The following is a 13,044-nucleotide window of genomic DNA, read 5'->3' on the forward strand; positions in this document are numbered from 1 at the left end:
CAGTTTCAATGCTGTCAGTGCAGAGCCTGCTTGGGATTCTCTCTCTCTCTCTCTCTCTGTCTCTCTCTCTCTCTCTCTCTCCCTCTTCCCTGCTCACTTGCTCTTGTTTTCTCTCTCTCTCAAAATAAACGTTAAAAAAAAAAAAGAAACTAAGCTGGGGCACAGGGCATGAAGCGGCCAGTGTTGATATGTTTTGACTGGAGCATGCTGTTCAAAACTCACCTTGCTATTAACTGAGGCACGACTGGATTGTTCAGCTTTGCTGAAAGGGACTCAAGGTCTGTTTGCGTTGGATCAAAAGGAATGTAAAGGGGTAAAATGATGCAGGTCCGAATGCCCTAACAAGTGGAAAGGAACTAAGGCTTCCTGTTGCCTGAGTGCAAGACCTTGTGTGTCATGTGTGATCATGAAAGCACCGTGCACTTGGTGGCCTGCCGTGGTACCGGCGAGAAAACCAGGGCTCAGCGTGCAAATCCCTGAGGACGCAGAGCTAACAAATAGTGGATCCAAGTTCCAGATAGGCTGTCTGCCTCCCAGCACACACATCTCCTCTCACAGCACCTTCAGAAGTCCCCGGGCAGCTTCCTTCCGTGGCGCTGAGACAACACGAGCCTCAGCCAGCCCTCTAACTCAGTTTCAGGTCTAAAGTCAGGTACGTGTAGGGTTGTTATCTCGAGTGTCAGTGGCCCTGTTCCCTGCAGGGAAAGGTTTGGTAAATACGTGGCTGTGCTTCCCTTTTCTGATGTCCTTTTAAAAGAATCGTGACCTCCCTGGAGGAGGTAAGACTGATGGGAGGCAGACAGGAGGGACGCGCTCTGTCCTTGGTCCTGGCTTCCCTTCTCCCTGAACCCCAGTCATTTGTATGAAGGCGACTGTCTCCACCCCTGATGGCGTTGTCTGTGTGCTCCCTCCCACCCATTCGTTACCCCCTCTCGGTAACACATGGAGTTTGTCAATGTCCTGGGGTAATTTCCTATGAGTGGAGGGTTCACGCTGAATTCGGCTGCCAGCTATGCTAGTGTGGTGTGCGGGTAAGGGACTCACATCAGACCCCAGCTTGTGGGGCAGGACATGCCCGACCTCACCCGCCTATCTTGGCCTCTCCTTTCTCTCTTTTGTAAGCGACGGGTAATAACCTCAAAGGGTTATTGTAGGGATCAAATAAGAGAATGTGTTTCAAGGGCTTGATACCTGGCATGTAGGGAAACAAAGCAGACATCTTGTAAAGTTGCCACTCGTCGGGCATTCCCGGTGCGTTTTGGATTATGCCACTACAGTTGTGCTGGTGGAGGTGGGTCTGGGTCTCCCATGCGTGTTCTCCTTCCTGAGAGCTGTCGCCGTTTCCCAGACTGCTTGGGATTAGCTACCCCTACCTCTGCCCCACGGAACCCAGCTGCGTTTGCCTTCCTGTGTGGACTCCACGGCGTGCATCCGGGGGAGCCACCGCCAGCCAAGCTCCTCGACGAGCCCCTCCTGGTGGGTCCTAAGTCAGGGTGTCCCCGTGTCCTGCCCCTGCTTCCTTTTCCTGCCTTTTCCGACGGCTGAGGGAGGAAAGACATGGTGATTGCTAGAGCAAGTCTCTGCACAGCATTTCTTTTCGTGCAAGATACCTTCTCGGTGTCGTCAGAAATTTCTGTGAGTTGAGACTGACATACGTTGTAATTGAAACAAAAATACTTTGACCTGGGAGTGGGGAGGGCTGCTTCTGTACATTATATTCTCACCAAGTTATCTTCGCAGAGAGGTACAAAGCCTTCCTCCCCACTTCCTGACGTACTGGAAAAGTCACCACAGTTGAGAACCAGACTTCTATGTGCCTTTCCGGCTTTAACAGCTCCTGTGCATTTCCCAGGGTGAAAATAACTGGCAATAAAGGAGGCCCTGCTCTTTCCCCAAGAGTGGCTCAGATTCCCAGGATAAAGGAAAGACCATTTGGAGGTTCACACACGGGTGGAGACCAAACAGGGGACTCCCCAGCATCTCATACCTACTTGTAGGTGTTTCTGCTCTCACACTTCTAGTAGATATGTCCCGTGTCCTGAGGGACCCTGAGAAGCGATACAACCAAGCTACCGTGTCATTAATCATAACACTCAGAGCACCGAGTTCATGCCCAGCTTTGCTGGAAAGTCCCTCGTAAGGCTCTAAATGCATCACCGTGCCTCACTGGGTCATTTATTTTAATGCAAAACAACAACTTGTGTTTTCCTTGGGGATACACTTCAGCAGCGGCACCTTAAATATTGACTCTGGGGTTTCAAGTAACTGATCTCAGTGAGGACTATCACAGAATCATTTATCCATACCACGCAAACTGTCCTAGTAATGTTACTCAATGTCAGATCGTTACTTTTGACCAAACCCGGTGAATTTGAATCCTTTCTCTTATTTAAGCTGGAGGAGAGAGGATGTGCCCTGAGGCTAGCACAGTGTTTCCAGTCTTGGCCTGGGTTGAGTATGCACTCACAGGTTGTAAACTTTTGATCTGGGGTGTAAAAAATCTGGGTGGTTGTGTATTAAATGAAAAGGAGCTGACAGATAATCCCTAGCCTCGGATACAACTGTTTGTTTAAAGAGCGATGTTTTAGGCAGAAATTAGTTTTCAGAACATTAAAAGATTTCAGTGCTAGTATTTACAAATCCTTTCATATGCGTGAAACATTAGCAACTAAATCTGACCATTAAAGCATAATCTTTATTTGACCAACGCATGATATAAAAATGGAATAAACTGTAATTTATCTTAGCTGACAGTTAATTACCTGGAAGTCTGATTAGAGGGAAAACTAAGTTTACTTAATTAGTGTTTTGGTGTTTAGTCTGTATACACATAAATATGCCCGTCTCTTCTACATGAACATTGCTAGAAATAAATTACCATTTTTATTTTGTCCCATTCAAATGTTGCCAAACTGAGAACAACATTCGAAGAATGGGTGTTTTACTAACAATGGTAACAGGTGTTTGTGGATTATGAGCCTGATGGAGGAGAAAGCTTGGCAACACGGGGATGGGGTGTTCATGACTAAGTAGATTTCTTTTCCCCGGGGGCGTCTTTTAATCCTCAGCGAGAGGCACCCACTTGCAAGTGAACCACCCCCACAATCCTGGCAAGAAGGTTCATGAATAAACTAAGCCCCCTGAGGCGGATGGTTTGGGATGGATGCAGAGGCTCCTTTGAAAGCCTCTCAGTCACCAGCTGTTGGTTAGGACTCTACAGAGGTGTTGCCTTTCCGGGGTTTGGACAACCGGCAGTAAACACAGAGGAAGGCAGAGGAGGGTCCAGGACCCCCCACCCCCTAATCCGCACCCACGTGTCATGATGCCTCCGTCATCTCCTGGAAGATGCCACTTAATCAGGAGGCATATGGGGCTGTACTCAGATCCTCATCCCTTGTGAGATACCAAAAGTAAAAGAAGCCTCTAGTAAGTGATCTGAAAGGCGTAGAATGCTTTTCCTGAAACAGGGAGGTTTTCCTTACTTAAAACGGCAGACCGACCAATAGTTTGGTGATACGGGTATACGTAATTGGACTAAAATAATGTTTATAAAAGGCATTGCAGGTTTTAATCAAAGCCCACAAAGAACTGAAAGTTCTAATTAAATCTGAAGCTCGACTTCATAGGCCTGAGGTTTCAGTATGATTTTTCATTCTCACCGAACATCCTGTACGGTTAAAGTGGAATATAAGCTGTGAAATAGCCAATTATTTAAAGGATGGTGTCACTGAAACAAACCCAAAGCAAATAAAATATCATCTTAGACTCACGGGATGTGGCAGATGAAAGAGACACACAGAGCGCCTTCAGCCCGTGGAGACTGGGCGCCCGGCCGCTTTATTTCGTTAACCCTATCTTCCTTTGTGGAATCGTCTAGAATAATTGGAAACCCTCCAAAATAACGACTTCTGACAACAGTTCTAAAAATCGCAGAGCGAAGATATTAAGGGACAGTATCCTTAATGACGAGTTAGAGCTTCTGGAGCCGCTTCTGGAAGCATTCCTTTGCCTGCTGCCCACGCCTCTCCTCTGGCAGTTAGCCTGCCCGCGTGTGCCGTCCTCCTCAGTTTATTTCACCCCTTGACTGGATGGCGCCAAGGTCACACAAGTCAAAGGGGTTGTAATAAGCCAACAAATGCGATTCTTTCCTGCGACGCCATTGACATGCAGGTCGCCTGCTCTCTGCCATATTTTTCCAGCGCGGTAGGAAAGAAGTCACTGGAAAGAAGTCACTGTCTAGCGAGTGACAGTTAGGTGACAGTGTGCCGCGTGTGTGTTGATTCAGGTCCTCAGCCCAGCACGCGAGAGCGCACCTGGTTCGTTACCGTCTTCTGAGCTGGGAGGGGAGGGCAGGGCACAGCCTCAGAGCAGGGCAGTGGAATGGGACACGTGCCCTGAGGTCGAGGCCAACCGGGAGGAGGACGCCCGGTGGTTTTTACGTTTGTTCCTTTTCTGACGTCAGGTAGACGTTGACGTTTCCAGTCCAAGCCACCAACACTCGATTCACAGACAAGGTTGCCTTAACATGGGCTTGGCGTGCTGAGCCGCGGGTTGTCAGCACCACAGTAAAAGTGCGATTGTGTTTCTGGACAGTCTCCAGCAGATGGATGTGAAAGATACGGTTTTTAGGAAATAGTAAGCTGCTCATAATGTGTTCGGCACGTGTGACTTCCAGCTGGATCCCTGAGTCAGCGTGCTCGTGTGAATGATCCCTTGTATGGCTTTGCCGCCTCCAAAGCGCTCTGCAAAGCGTCCTGCCTCGCAGAACTCGGGAGCTGCAAAACACGTGTACCGGTAAAGGTCGGAATTAGAACACTGGTCGTTTGTTCGCCAAGTTGAGTAAAACAAAAGTAAGTGTTTAGGCTTTTCTCGTGGACTTTTTACACGGACAGCCCTTCGAGTCGGGTAACTGGTAAGAGCTGCGTTCAGGGCCGCTCGGCAAGCAGGCACCGAATACTTGGTGAGAAAAATGTGGTGCTGGACTTGGTGAGAAAAATGTGGTGCTGGGGCCACCGGGTGGAGTGAGACGCGGTCCCTGCCCTTGGGAGGACGGGCAGACCTGGCAGGGAGTCGGGTCGCGGAACCCTGTGGGGGGACCACCAGCCTTGGCTCCAGGGTACAGACGGCAGGCTTCCCCGGGTGAGCAGAGTGCGCTGGGGTCAGTGCTCCGCGTTGCAGGGCTCCCGGCCTGGGCAGGGGCGCCCCGGAACCATCTGATGGCGCTGGGAGCCAGTAGCTGGGGCTGGCGGGAGGCCGGACCTCATACTCTCTGGTCACACCTCCCTGCCCTCCCCACACCTGCTCCCCACACCCCCTTCCCTCACCCCTTCCACTTCCTTCCCTCACCCCCTTCTCTCACCTCCTTCCCTCAGCCCTTCCCTCACCTCCTTCCCTCACCCCCCTCCCTCACTTCCTTCTCTCACCTCCTTCATTCACCCCTACTCTCACCCTTCCCTCACCCCTTCCTTCAACTCCTTCCCTCACCTCCTTCCCTCACCCCCTTCCACTTCCTTCCCTCACCTCCTTTCCTGAGGACTGGGGATGTCTGCTTCCAGGCTCTGACCCTACACTTTAAGATGGAGAATTCAAGTGAATAGCAAGTCTTTTCAGAGAAGAGGGGCTCACGGGCAGCCCGCTCTGGGCCTCCAGCTCAGAGTCCTGCTTCTTAGCCTCTGGGCGTCAATTTTCATGAGCAGACCCCTGCCGATCGCGGGACTGGAATCGGGAGGGCTGTCTGCCCACACACACGTTAAGCGGCAGCCTGGGGATCGGAACCGAGTTGTGACTGCAGGGCCTGGGTTTGCTCAGCCTCCGGGTCCACAGTCTTTGCTCTCGCTGGGCACCGTGTGTCCCGAGAAGCGGGCTGGGCTCCGGCAGGGTGCCCCTGTCTGGGGCTCTCCAGGCGGTGCCTGCTGGAAGGTCAGCACTGGCGCTCTGGGCACCCCTGTCCACAGCTCTGGCCTCTGCTCCCAGAGCCGCCTCCCCAGTCTGGCCCTCCAGAACCAGGTGGGGGAAAATTGGAGACAATGTCTGTCATCTGGCTCCCATTTGGAATCCGAGGGCTGGTTTAGGGGCTGCACAGTAAGAAGTGCTTTTGTTTATTTGTCTTTGTTTTAAGAACCAGAGGGCTGAACAGCCTCCTTATTGCATCCACTACTTTCTTCTTTAGAAATAAAATCTATGAGGGGCGCCCGGGTGGCTCAGTCGGTTAAGCGTCCGATTCTTGGTTTCGGCTCAGGTCCCAAACACGCGGTTGGTGAGTTTGAGCCCCGCATCAGGCTCTGTGCTGACAGTTCGGCAGGAATTCTCTCCCTCTGCCCCTCCCCCTCTTGATCTCTCTCTCAAAATCAGTAAATAAGCTTTAAACATTTTTTAAAAAAGCAAGATACCTATGAATGATCACCAGCAATGTGAGTCCCCAAAGAGGTGCTCAGCCGTGCGTCCCGCAGCCCTGTCCCTGTCCCTGTCTCTGGACCGGGAGCCCCAAACCAGCAGGCGAGTCTCAGCTCCCTACCCCCACCCAACTTGCTGAGCCAGGATCTGCGTTCTAACAGGACCCCGAGGTGATTTACAGAAGTACCATTCAAGGAAACGCCAGATTTGTCTTCTAGTGTATTCGGCGAGCGTTTTAGGATGGTTTCGTTTTTCCTCCCGGTTAAACTGCATCTATTTCCTTGTACCAAGAGTTCGACCAGGACTTCTGCTGAATTCCTTTATTTGATACGGAAGGGGAGCTGCATCTGCGTGCACGAGGATGTGCCCAGTGTATCGAGAGCCGGAATGATGACCCTGTGGAAAACGGGAGACACATGCAAGAGGATGGACACCCTGGATTCATCTTCGGCATCAAGGAGCCAGCCCGTTATTCTAATCTGATCAGGGACTTCTCCGTGGCAGCTGAGCGATGGTGGGGGGGAGTTTGGCGTTCTTTTGCTGTGTGCTTCTTCGGGCAGACGGACAGGACTTTTGATCAACAACCCTGGGTCTGATTACAGGGTCTTTAATGGAAGAGACGAAACACACCGGACACGTAACCTGTTCGAGTTGAACAGCGGCCAAATGAAAGATGCTTCCGTGCTGCACACAGACAATAGGCCTCCTGCAATCAGAAGACAGTGGTGACACTAACACTGATTTAGGGGCAGGAAGCCTGCAGTTAAAATTAAGCTGGAGGGCTGTGGAGCTTTATGTGGAAATGACAGGCAAACCTCTGGTTCCCAGAACAAACATAATACACTATTGTTGCAAGGCCTTTGCAAAGAAAATCCCTTTGTGAGGGGAGAAATGTCGTTGTTAAATTTGCTTGCCCGCCCCTCTTCTGTCCTTTGGTGTCCAAGCGGAATGTCCAGTGAGGTCCATGGGGGGGAGGGGGATTATTCCCCTTATCACGTATTTATTATGCCTTAGCCGTGTGTCGAGCTGTGTGGGAAGCACGGGGGACCCAAAAGCAACGTGAGCCAGGGCCCGTATGTCTCCGTGCACCAGTCCTGTCTCCGTGGAATCAATGAAACAGGAGGAAATAAACTGGGCCACAGTCACAGTGTGGACGTCGCGTCCCCCGGCCGTTCGAGCGAGCCCCGCTCCTGCACTGTCTTGCTTATCCAGGTGCTGAGAACATTGGTGCCTCCAAGAAGACATCTTCCCAGCTAGGTGTTTTCCGTGCATGTGGTCATTCACTCCAGAGCGTTGTGAGCTCCGCTCCACATCCCGCCCACTGCTGCACCAGTGCCAGAGCCCTCCCACCTGCCTGCCTCACCCCTTCCAGCTCCGCCCACTGGCTCTCCCTAACCGGGCCCGCCACCACGCACCTCTTCTCCCGAAAGCGATCGCCATTCTGACATCTTTCACCGTCCGTTGGGTTTCGCTTGCTTTTGAACTTTGTACAAATGAAATCACCAAATACATAATCTTTGTGTCAAATTTCATTTGCTCAAAATCAGCTCAGAGAGAGCCCGCCTCCAAGTGCCAGCAGCCCCCGCTTGCATTTCTGCGAAGGGCTTCACTGTCTGAACACAGCCCTGTTTATTCCTTCTTCGGCCGATGGACGTCCTGTCGGCGGACATTCCTGTTGTTTCCAGATCGGGTTCCTCTGCTCCGGGCTGAACATCTTTGGAGGTTATTTCAGTGTCCGCACACATGCATATACGCTGAGGTTTGCAAGCTATGGGTACAAAGTTTCCAGAGGTTTCCAAAGTACTCATTCCAGTTTATGCTCCCAGTAGCAGTGCGGGAATACTATGTTCCTCACATCCTGTCCTCACCGATGCTTAGCACGGTTCAGGCCATGTTGTCCTTGTGGTTGCTGTTGTTTTCGACATTTTGGTGCGTGTGTAATGCGACCTCATTGTCATTTTCATTTCCATTTCTGTCTTGGCTACTATGGTCCAGCCCCTTTGCATGTACCTGTAGCCTCTTTGGATCCCTTCTTTCCTAGGTACGATGCACATTTTTGCCTATATTTATTGCATTGGGTCTTCTGACGCTCCCTCCCACTCGCTGATTTATAGAAGTGGTTTATACATTTACGTCATTAACCGTGTGACTGCAGATTTCCTCCTCTTCATAGGCTGCCTTCTCAGAGTGTTTTTCACAAGTGTCTTTTGAAGAACAGAATTTTAAAATTTGATGAAGTCTGATTGGTTGCGCTTTGCATTTTGTTGAGTGTTTTCTTTCTGTTCTTGTTTAATGAAATATTTGCTTTATTCAAGGTCATGAAACTGTTTCTCTTGGTTATTGTCTAGGAGCTTTGCTAGTACCTTCAACACTGAGGTCTGTGAGCGATCCGGAATGTACTTTGGACTGTGATGTGAGGTAGGGGTCATGGTTCCTGTATTTCTATGTGGGTGCTGAGTTATTCCAGACCAGGTCATGAAAATAGCATCACTGCCCCAGAGCAGCACTGTGGGGCCCTCATTGAAAGTTAGGAGACACGTGGATCTTTTTCGGAACTATGTGTTCCACTGGTTTATTTGTCTATCCGTAGGCTGAAATCGTATTGTTTGAATTACTACACTTTCAAAATAAGACTATTAACTAATAGTTTAAGTGCTAAGGTTATCATCTTCAAGATTATATTTGTTATCCTTTACCCTTTACACTTTCATACAAGTTTTAGAATCAACGTGTCAAATTACACACAGTGTGCACACGTGCACATACACACGCCACAGTTGGGATTTGGGGTTGAGGTTGCATTCTATCTATAGAAGATGAAACTGATGAGAATTTACATATTTACAATGTAAAATTTTCCAATCTGGGGCACCTCGGTGGCTCAGTCGGTTAAGTGTCCGACTTTGGCTCAGGTCATGAACTCAAGGTTTGTGAGTTCGAGCCCCGCGTTGGGCTCTGTGCTGACAGCTCGGAGCCTGGAGCCTGCTTCGGATTCTATGACTCCCTCTCTCTCTGCCCCTCTCTTGATCATACTCTGTCTCTCTTAAAAATAAATAAAACATTAAAAATTTTTAAATAAAATAAAATTTTCCAATCCATGGATGTGATATACCTCCCCAATTATCTATCTCTTGAATTTCTGTGAATAACATCTCAAAGATTCCTGTGTAGAGAACTTGCACATTTGTGTGAGGTTGATTCCTAAGTATTTGGGGGTCATGATGCTAATATACATGCTTTTATGCTTTTCTTTTGTTTTTTTTTTAAATTTTTTCCATTTCATATCTATTCTGTTCACTTTCTACTTGTTTATATTAGCAAAATGAAAATACAATTAAGACTAATTTTATACTGACTTTGCATTTTCTTAATCTGAAGTTAAAACTTAATGTTATACAGTTTTTTGGTTTTACTTTTCCTTATGGTAGAGGACACTTTGAATTTGTTTCCTTATCCTTAGGGTACTTAACCCTATAGTGACAAACAAAATGCTTAACTGCTTGTTGGTTTGTTGACTGGTGATGGTTTTTGTAAGGAACTTCAGTCTTTTCTGGTTACTTTACAAATGAGAACTTATTAGGCCACTTCGTTCAATGGTCAGACCATCCCAGCTAAATCGAAGATGTTAAGTGTAACTAAATCCCATGGGCTTCTCCATCATTTTGTAAATTACAGCTTCTAAAACAGAAGACTAGCCTTGTCTTAATAAGATATGCACATGTTCTTGGAGATGCTTTTGTACCACATCACATCTTGCTGAAGGTCATTGTGGTTGACTTAATGTAAAAGTCAGGGTGCATAAAATAAAGAATACAAATAATTTAGAAACAGTAAACACAGTGGAAGTTGATTTGCAAATTTTGTTGAAATTTGGTGCGACGACATTAGCACCTTGTATTTTAAGAGTTAAAAAATAAAGTTTATTGAGCAAAAGTTTCACTCAAACCTATTATTTAATGGAAAAAGCATTGTTAAAATGAAGGCAATTCATACTGCATTTTATCATTCTCTTATATTTTAAATGAACGATGAATGCGGAATATCTGACCTTAGTACGTAACGCAAGAGGTTAAAGTAAAAGAAAGAGAAATTCATCTAAAATTAATATTTAAAAGCCACATTAGTTCTCCTTGATCTTACACCAAACATGTATAGGGCCTCCTTCATTAATGCGTTATCTTTAGAAAGTAGTCCGCGTTTGTCGGAATTGAAATAAGATTCATTTAATCAGCTATCGTAGTTCATCTGTTAAATTACAGCACTTTGCTCTCCATTTGTAAAATAATTTTCAAACTAATGAAGTAAGGTCAATTGCATGCAGTTTTATTCCAGCCAAATTGCTGTTAATTGCATCAAAGGCCTTGGTAAGGTCAATAAATGTTGCCTTTTTATATCCTCTCTTGAAAATGGCAGAAAATAAACTCCTTTTCTCTGTAATGCATTCAGGTTTGGGGCAACTCATAGCAGCGGACTATTAGATTTTCATGACCTGATTTGAATGTGTTCCACTCCTCAGGACTGGTAAGAGGGATTGGAGTTACCAAGGCAGCTTTAGAAAAGACACGTTTATCCCAAGGGCTCCTTGCTACTCATAATAATGACAGTGTCGTCTCTCGGACAGAGATAGGCTTCTACCAAACAACTCAATAATGGCTGTAGGCTTTGACTTTTTAAAAAAAAATTTTTAAAGTTTATTTATTTTTTGAGAGAGAGAGAGAGAGAGAGCATGAGTAGGGAGGGGCAGAGAGAAAGGGAGACACAGAATCTGAAGCAGGCTCCAGGCTCTGAGCTTGTCAGCACAGAGCCTGATGTGGGGCTCGAACCCTAGAACCGCAAGATCATGACCTGTGCTGAAGTCGGACACTTAACCTACTGAGCCACCAGGCACCCAAGCGTTGACATTTTTAGTTAATGGAAATCAGTCTGGACCTTGATACCCCTTCTCCCTTAACTTTGTTTTCTACAAACAGTGAGTGTTAGCAGATCAGCTCAACTCTGTTGATAATATTAAGTGTGCAGCCTGGCTGACTCAGTGGGTCCCGCATCCTGGGCCAGCGTAATGAAGGGCAAAGTACCCCATGGGCGATCAGGATCTTGCAGCGCCTCGTGGATTCTGTGGACCTGGCACAGTTCTTAGGACTGGATCAAATTTTCAGTGACCTTTATCCTTGAACGTGCCTATCTGTCTCACCATCTCAGTTTGTAAACTGTTAATGCCGTGTGTGTGCACCTGTGTGTGTGCAGTTGAATATTGCTTTGCTAGGAGCCCTACCTGACCAGGATCACTGCTGTGCCCTCCTCTTCCTCCTCCTCCTCCATCTCTAGGACCTTCTACCCTGCCTCACTGCCTCGGACACTGAGTCTGCCATCCACTCTCTCCCCTCACTAGCCCCCCAAATCCTAGAGGGCTGGCCTTGTCTTTGTCTGCACCTTTGTTCCACTGAATTATTCCAGGCACCTTGCACAGAAGGCTAAACCCAGAGATAATAACCAGTAGCTAGTAAGTGGTGGAGCCCGGATCTGACCCCAGGAAATCCAGCCCCGGAGCCTGTATTCCCAACTGTGACAAATGAGTGCATCCAGTGCAACTCAGATAAATAGGCACTGTGGTTAAACCTAGAACGTCCCAAAGCTGCCGGAAGGTGCAGAGAAGATGTAAGCATCTTCCTTGGGCAGGAGGAAATGATGTGACAACTGCTTACAGAAGGGCTGTGTGCAGGGGGCAATGTTTTTCTGAATGTGGCTTGGCTTCAAGGTGTAAGATGAAGACCTCAGACACTTTCTGGCTCATTGTACTTGGCCAGTAATGGTCCTGTCTTTCCTGTGTCTTTGAGAATTGAAACTGGCATGGATCTGCTTGGAGCTGCCATTTGGAAGTTGGAACAGTGGAATATGTTCACTTTACTTACTTTTGAAATATTACCTGGGTGCCCCGGATAACACTGTGCACAGGGAGCTTTCCCGGGGCTCTTATCCATGGGATTCTTGGGGACGTGGGGCCCTCTCCAGACCCCAAGTTCCCAGTCCCCTTCATGTCTCAAGTTTCTGCACTTTGATCCAGAATCTTCCATGACTTCCCTTAGTTTCTTCTTTTTACAGCACCAAATTCAGGCCCAGGCATAGTCCTATTTCTGAGTCCAACCCGTTCCAAACCGGGACAAGATGATCTTTTAGAAACGGATTCATGAGAAGGGAGAACCAATCTAGGATGGCCTGAATAGAAAAGGTCACACGATGTATGAAGACCTCTGAAAACACATTGGTTTGGTGTTTTCCACTCAGTCTTTACATGACACGCCTGGGGGTGCAGCTCTATATTAAGAAGCTGAAAGCATCGTAGACGATGCTTGCCTTGTTTCAAATTAGCCGGCAGAACAGTGAGTCGTTGTCTAAGTGACCAGCGTGGTGATTTATGACTGTATTCCCGAAAAATTTAATTATATGGCATAAACAAGTAGAATGAGTAGGAGGCTTGAAAATCACAGTAAGGAAACAAGGGAGCAGTATAACTATTTTCAGCCCTGCCGGGCATTCATCACTGATGGCCTGGGCTGGATCAGCCTTCTGTTGTTCATGGTAGTTTTCCTGTGCATGAGAGAAGAGTCCGTACGTATGAGACGCTGGACTCCATGGGCCAGTGGCTTACTGAGA

The 13,044-nt window shown here is 47.8% G+C and overlaps 1 protein-coding gene across 3 annotated transcripts in view; it reads left to right on the top strand.

Moving 5' to 3' along the window:
• Positions 1-13,044, top strand: part of DPP6 (dipeptidyl peptidase like 6) — a 941,878-nt gene that overhangs the window by 487,933 nt on the left and 440,901 nt on the right. The window lies entirely within an intron of this gene.

The sequence above is a fragment of the Herpailurus yagouaroundi genome, unplaced genomic scaffold (assembly GCF_014898765.1).
Source record: "Herpailurus yagouaroundi ecotype Mexico unplaced genomic scaffold, PumYag 483, whole genome shotgun sequence".
In the NCBI taxonomy this organism is placed as follows: domain Eukaryota; kingdom Metazoa; phylum Chordata; class Mammalia; order Carnivora; family Felidae; genus Herpailurus; species Herpailurus yagouaroundi.